Source organism: Sardina pilchardus, chromosome 6, assembly GCF_963854185.1.
Source record: "Sardina pilchardus chromosome 6, fSarPil1.1, whole genome shotgun sequence".
Taxonomy (NCBI): domain Eukaryota; kingdom Metazoa; phylum Chordata; class Actinopteri; order Clupeiformes; family Clupeidae; genus Sardina; species Sardina pilchardus.
Genome location: NC_084999.1, coordinates 2,784,804 through 2,792,303, shown reverse-complemented (window position 1 = coordinate 2,792,303; position 7,500 = coordinate 2,784,804).

The following is a 7,500-nucleotide window of genomic DNA, read 5'->3' as shown; positions in this document are numbered from 1 at the left end:
TGAGAGGAGCTTGCTTCCTCCGTGTGTGTGTGAGGTGTGTCTTCAGCTGCTCCAGAGAGACGTGCACAGGCAACTCTCTTGCTCTCGTTGCATGGCTTCATTGCTGCAGTGGTGCTCCAGATCAAGTAACTGCGTACGGAGACATACGGAGAGCTGGAATATGAAAGGAACACACGTGTGATTATTTACATGTGTGGGCCAGATCTGGCCCGGCTCTGTGCCACAGGCGCACATGGGGTTTTGGGAGAGGCTGAGGTCAGATATGTGCAGGAGTTCTAATGTTGCTCACTGAGTAAACACAGCAGGGGGGAGGGAGGAAGATATGGAGAGAGAGAGAGAGAGAGAGAGAAATATGGAGAGAGCGAGAGAGAGAGATGGAGAGAGAGAGAGAGAAATATGGAGAGAGCGAGAGAGAGAGATGGAGAGAGAGAGAGGAGTAAACAAATGGAATGAGAGGGAGAGTGGAATGTGGAGTAAAAGAGAGAGAGAGAGAGAGAGAGAGAGATATGGAGAGAGCGAGAGAGAGAGATGGAGCGAGAGAGAGAGAGAGGACTAAACAAATGGAATGAGAGGGAGAGTGGAATGTGGAGTAAAAGAGAGAGAGAGAGAGAGAGAGAGAGAGAGAGAGAGAGAGAGAGATATGCAGGGCTGAATGGCATGGTCCTGGAGGGATGAGTGAGTAAGCATATTGGCTGGATGCTCACTCCTCTCCATCTAGTCTCTGTCTTGGTCATTCTCCATCTGAGTATCCCAAATGTCCTCAGCATCCCGTCTCCATCTGAGTATCTCAAATGTCCTCAGCATCCCGTCTCCATCTGAGTATCCCAAATGTCCTCAGCATCCCGTCTCCATGCCTTCCACATGCACGAGCTACTAAACAAACCAGTTCCATTTCAAGAATAACACACATGCCAGCATAGCTCCGTTGACATTAGACATGGATGATAAATGTAATACATTTTGTAATACATTCACAAACAACACATAGTAATCACAGTTTGACACAGTATGATTCACCAGGCATTACATTATAACAATGTTCTTCATCGGAGTATTAGAGTATTCACTTACAAACACATGTAAGCTCTACTACTGAGAGAGAGAGAGTGAGAGAGACAGAGAGAGAGACCAAAAATCACACACCAGCTAGCCAAAATTGTTAAAATTCTCCTCTGTCTCTACTTTTTGCCCTTGAAGCACACACACACACACACACACACACACACACACACACACACACACACACACATACTTAAACAAGCACATACACAGAAAAAAACACAGGCTGACACATATGACACACACACACACACACACACACACACATACATACAGTACACTCATGCGCACGCACACACATACACATACACACAAACACACACACGCACAAACACACACACACACACACACACACACACACGCACAAACACATGCACACAGACACACGCCTCCTCCCCCTCCTTCTCCTCTTGCCCCTGGTCTCCATCCTCGGGAGGAGCAGAGGGTTGGGTGGAGTGAGAGGGGGGGGGGGGGGGGGGGGGGGGGGGGCGCGGGGGGGGCTGCTCTCTGCCTAAAACTGCATGGATACAAGGGGGGGGGTGTGAGGGGGATAGAAGCACTCTGTGTCTAAGAGTGTGGAGAGTGCGCATGAGTGAGCGCCAGTGTGTAAGGCAAGCTTTGTTGTAGAATGGCAGCATGCTCAGTCAGTGTGTCACTGCGCAGGCGCAGGGGGTGTGTGTGTGGGTGTGTGCGTACATGTGTGTGTGTGTGCATGTGTGTGTGGGCACGTGTGCTTACACACTGTATCTGAATTGTTGACTTGGAGTGCTGTGCACAGACATACACTACGACCTACAGCAGCGCATGTGCTATACTTGTGTGTGTGTGTGTGTGTGTGTGTGTATGTGTATGTGTGCGAAAGAGAGAGAATGGGTGGGTGGGCGGATGGGTGAGCACAAGAGTGTGTGTGTGTGTGTGCGTGTGTGTGTGTGTAACACAATTCGCTTTGATCATTATTTTAGTGAGACCACATGTGCAAAAGCCTCCCAGTACAACCAGTGTTAGTTTTGTATGCCAAACACAGACACAGAGCTAAGGTTAACACTATTACTTTACAAAATTGATTTGAATTTCTCAATAAATCAAACTGGATTTGAGTAACTTACTTACACTGTTTCTCAGATAGGTGTATTAAAGGCTATTTCTATCCATCTAAAGTTAATGTTTAATTATATTAGATTATGCTACATGTCATCCTGCCCCCACGTCGCCATAGTGACAGGAGTGAATCTTTGGCAATTTTTTTTATTTTTAAAGTGAATGGCTAAAATAGAATACTGAAGCTTCTAAACGGATCAGTCCTTGAAAACTACAAGATAGATCACATTGAAACAAGCATTTTTAAAGGTAGTTTTTATTCTGTTTTTGTTTTGAAATATCAGTGCATGTATTTATCTCTTTGGAGAAGAGCTTCAGTCAAAACAGAGCTCAACTACCAAAATCAAATAAAACCACGCACAATCACACACACACACACACAAACAAAACATGCACACTGCTCAATAAACATGCCCTCACACTCTCGTAGGTCCACACATAAAATGCGGGTTGGGGTAGGGGGGTGGGGGGGGGGGGGAGGGGGCACCGTCAGACAGAGCAGCTGGGCCTCGGTTAAATCCAAAGCCACCCCAACCCGATTAGAGTCAACACATTAGGGCTGCTCCTTCACTCATACAGCTCCCGCCTCCCACTCTCCTCTCCTCTCTGCTCCCACTCTCCTCTCCTCTCTGCTCCCACTCTCCTCTACTCCCCTTATCTCCTCTCCTCTCTGCTCCCACTCTCCTCTACTCCCCTTATCTCCTCTCCTCTCTGCTCCCACTCTCCTCTACTCCCCTTATCTCCTCTTCTTTCTGCTCCCACTCCCTCCTCTACTCCCCTTATCTCCTCTCCTCTCTGCTCCCACTCTCTCCTCTCTGCTCCCACTCTCTCCTCTCTGCTCCCACTCTCCTCTACTCCCCTTATCTCCTCTCCTCTCTGCTCCCACTCTCCTCTACTCCCCTTATCTCCTCTCCTCTCTACTCCCCTTATCTCCTCTCCTCTCTGCTCCCACTCTCTCCTCTACTCCCCTTATCTCCTCTCCTCTCTGCTCCCGCTCTCTCCTCTACTCCCCTTATCTCCTCTCCTCTCTGCTCCCGCTCTCTCCTCTACTCCCCTTATCTCCTCTTCTTTCTGCTCCCACTCTCTCCTCTCTGCTGCTCCTCTCTCCTCTCTGCTCCCCTCCTCTCATCTCTGCTCCCACTCTCTCCTCTACTCCCCTTATCTCCTCTCCTCTCTGCTCCCACTCTCTCCTCTCTGCTCCCACTCTCTCCTCTCTGCTCCCACTCTCCTCTACTCCCCTTATCTCCTCTCCTCTCTACTCCCCTTATCTCCTCTCCTCTCTGCTCCCACTCTCTCCTCTACTCCCCTTATCTCCTCTCCTCTCTGCTCCCGCTCTCTCCTCTACTCCCCTTATCTCCTCTCCTCTCTGCTCCCGCTCTCTCCTCTACTCCCCTTATCTCCTCTTCTTTCTGCTCCCACTCTCTCCTCTCTGCTGCTCCTCTCTCCTCTCTGCTCCCCTCCTCTCATCTCTGCTGTTCCTCTTCCTCTCTTATCCTTTCACTCTCCTCACGCTCCTCTGCTGCTCTTCTACCCCCTGCTTCTCCTCCTCCTCTCCTCCCTGCTTCTCCTCCTCCTCTCCTCCCTGCTGGTCCTCCTCCTCTCCTCTCTGCTGCTCATCTCCTCACTCCTCCTCCTCTCCTGTTCCTCCTCCTCCTCTCCTCTCTGCTGCTCATCTCCTCACTCCTCCTCCTCTCCTGTTCCTCCTCCTCCTCTCCTCTCTGCTGCTCATCTCCTCACTCCTCCTCCTCTCCTGTTCCTCCTCCTCCTCTCCTCTCTGCTGCTCATCTCCTCACTCCTCCTCCTCTCCTGTTCCTCCTCCTCCTCTCCTCTCTGCTGCTCCCCCTCTCCTCTGCAGCTTCCCTCATCTCCTCTCCTGTCCCGCTTTTCAAAATTCATTGTGACTAAAATCAGCCCCCTGCAGAGACACATCTGCAGCCCCCCCCCCCCCCCAAACAAAAATGAGAGAAAGGGCGACATAAAACAAGTGCACACCATCACACTACACACCACCATACACACACACACACACACACACATCACCACACTAAACAACACCATACACACATTACCACACTATACACCACCACACACACACAACACAACACTACACACCACCATACACACACACACATCACCACACTACACAACACCACACTACACACCACCACACACACACAACACAACACTACACACCACCACACTACACACCACCATACACACACACACATCACCACACTACACAACACCACACTACACACCACCACACACATACAACACCACACTACACACCACACCACACACACAACACCACACTACACACCACCACACACACACACACCACCATACACACATCACCACACTATACACCACCACACACACACACAACACAACACTACACACCACCACACTATACACCACCACACACACACACAACACTACACACCACCATACACACATCACCACACTATACACCACCACACACACACACACACACACACACAACACAACACTACACATCACCACACTATACACCACCACACACACAACACCACACTACACACCACCATACACACACAACGCCACAGTGCCACCACCACACACACACACAACACCACAGAAAATCCAGACATGTCTGTCATAAACACAGAAGTCAGAGTCAGAGACTTTTGATCATAAAATGAGTCTTTTATTAAAAGATTTCCTTTCATGGTTGTTGAAAAAAAGTAGAGAGTACAATTCACTACAGACGGAGAAAGGGGACGAGAGGAGAGAGGAGAGGAGAGGAGAGGAGAGGAGAGGAGAGAGGGAGAGGAGATGAGAGGGGAGAGGAGAGGAGAGGAGATGAGAGAGGAGAGGAGAGGAGAGGAGAGGAGAGGAGAGGAGAGGAGAGAGGGAAGGAAGGATATAGTGATGGAGTAGAAGAGGAGTAGAAGGAGGGAGTAGATCCAGAGCGGTAGGGAGAAGGACATAAGAAAGAGCAGACACCGTCTGGGAGGGGAGGGGAGGGGGGGGGGGGGAGAAGGGCTAGGACACTACTGTACTGTAATATAAAAAAGGCAGTTCAGATAAACCAGACGCAACATCAGACCACTCGTCTTGGTATCAGCCGTAGAAAACATGACAAAACAAACACAAAGAAATGAGTGCAAATGATCTGGGTCTTGACAACACAGCAGTCAGAGAGCAACGTGAGCAGCCCTTTCTGCCCGTGTGTGTTGCATGGCATAGACATCGTGTTGCTGGCCTCCACTTCCCAACCAGGTCAGCATCAGTCTGTTGTTTCAATGGTCACAGGAATCTCTAGCAATTTATGCATTTTAGCAGCTCTTGAAATCGGTGCAAATGTTATTTCCCTTAATGTTTACTCCACAACTCCTCTGATCCAATAACATCCACTTTTTTTTCAAGTTTTCTCTGGCAATCAAAACAAGGTTTTTAATGCAACCACAGTGTCAAATTCTGCTACTCAAACCTTGTGCATTTCAATAAAACCAATCTCTTCAATGAAAGAAATAACATCAAGAAATATGTTTTTTTTTCTCTCTCACACGAGGGCCAATATTATTTCGAACAATCAAAGTAGTCGTTTGACATCAAAGTACAGGTCTACAGCAGTGATTGTTTTCAACACAGGGCTTTTGCACTTTCTCCTAGTGGTCGCTGGTTTGGAGTGTTCAAATGGACAATACAAAAGAATGGAGACGATAGAGGAATGAAAAATACAGCATCAGGTTTTTTGAAGCCTTGATATTTCAGTCATCGTGTTCTGTACCATAGCTTGGGATGCAAATGCAAGATTGATCAGACAGTATCAATGCTTTTTGAACACATCCTATTTGGTAATAAAGGCACAGTTGTCATCCAATCTAAGATCTCCCTCGGTCTCCACTAGCCAAGTCCAAAATAAAGGAAAGCGTCTGTGACAGAGCCTGTACCAGTCTACGTGATGAAGTGTCTCTGGATCCCAAAGACGCAGCTGCCAAATAAATTAACACAAACATAAATAAATGCCTATATTGACATGAATAAATAAAGACCACAGAGCCAGGTACACCAACATGTCTGCTTGCTACATATGGAGAGCAGCTCCTCAACCTGCAGCTGACACCCTGGCAGAGAGTGTGTGTGTGTGTGTGTGTGTGTGTGTGTGTGTGTGTGTATGAATAAAATATGTCAATGTTAGAATGCGTTGAGAGAATATGTAAGTGAGGTTGAGTATGTATCTGAATGCATGTGTAGATTTGTGTGCTAGTGTGAGAGTTGAAGCGTGTGGGTGAATGAGTACTTATGCATTTGTGTGAGGTGATGTATATCTTTAGATTGTTGTTTGACTGTCTGTGTGCCTGTGTGCATGTGTTTGTGATTGTGTGCACACGTACATGAAAAAGAGAGACTTTGTTTTGACTGTTTTTTTGTTTGTTTTGTTTTTGGTGTGTGTATGTCTGTTTGTGTTGTGTGTATGTGTGCTCGATTATGTGGAAGCATCTGTGTAACTGGATGTGTGCATATCTGTAGACTGTTGTGTGTGTGTGTGGTCACTAAGATGTGTGTGCGGTCACTAAGATGTTGCTTGTAGAAACTCCGCAAAAGAGTTCTGTTGTCTACATTCCGTGCCAGAGACAGCCACACCCCCACACCCCCCTCCCCACTTCTGATTGGCCGTGTCCTACTTCTGCGGACACTGCACGGTTTTCACATTTCTGGTTTGATTGGTTGACATGCTTTCCCTCTAACCAGCCTCCCCTCACAGCACTTGGCATTTTGGTAAAGGGCATCACTTGAGGTGTAAACACAGCACAGCACAACGCCCCGTTATCCAGTGCTTGTTTTGGGTCATTTGCCTGCTCTTCGGATGCTACTAATGCAGCATGATGCCGCTCTGCTGCACTAAGCCTTCCTCCCCAGTCCGCCACAGCAACAGCTGGAACACTGAGGGAACAGATGTGTGTCTGAACTCCACTCTGTCCGACTCTGTGAACATTACATTTTTGATATCAGTGCCGTTTCCTTCCCCCTCCTATTCTCATATAGCTAATAGAATCTCTCCATTACCGCATGTCTTGGTAATGGGGAGACGAAACTCAAACTCCCACTGAGGAGCACTTCAAAACTATACCGCAACATGATCTCCCTGATCACACGCCCTCGTCTTTTTGCTAAATTATTTAATGGCATCTCTGTGTTTGGGTTGAAATTGTGGTGTCTGTAACTGTCTAAATCTGCATCCAATTTGAACGTTTTTTGAGAGTCCAAACTAAGCAGACCCTTGAGATTTCAGACAATACATTTGTTTGTGTCCAATGGTTCTTCTGTAGCTGCGCCAAAGCAGTAGAAAATACAAAA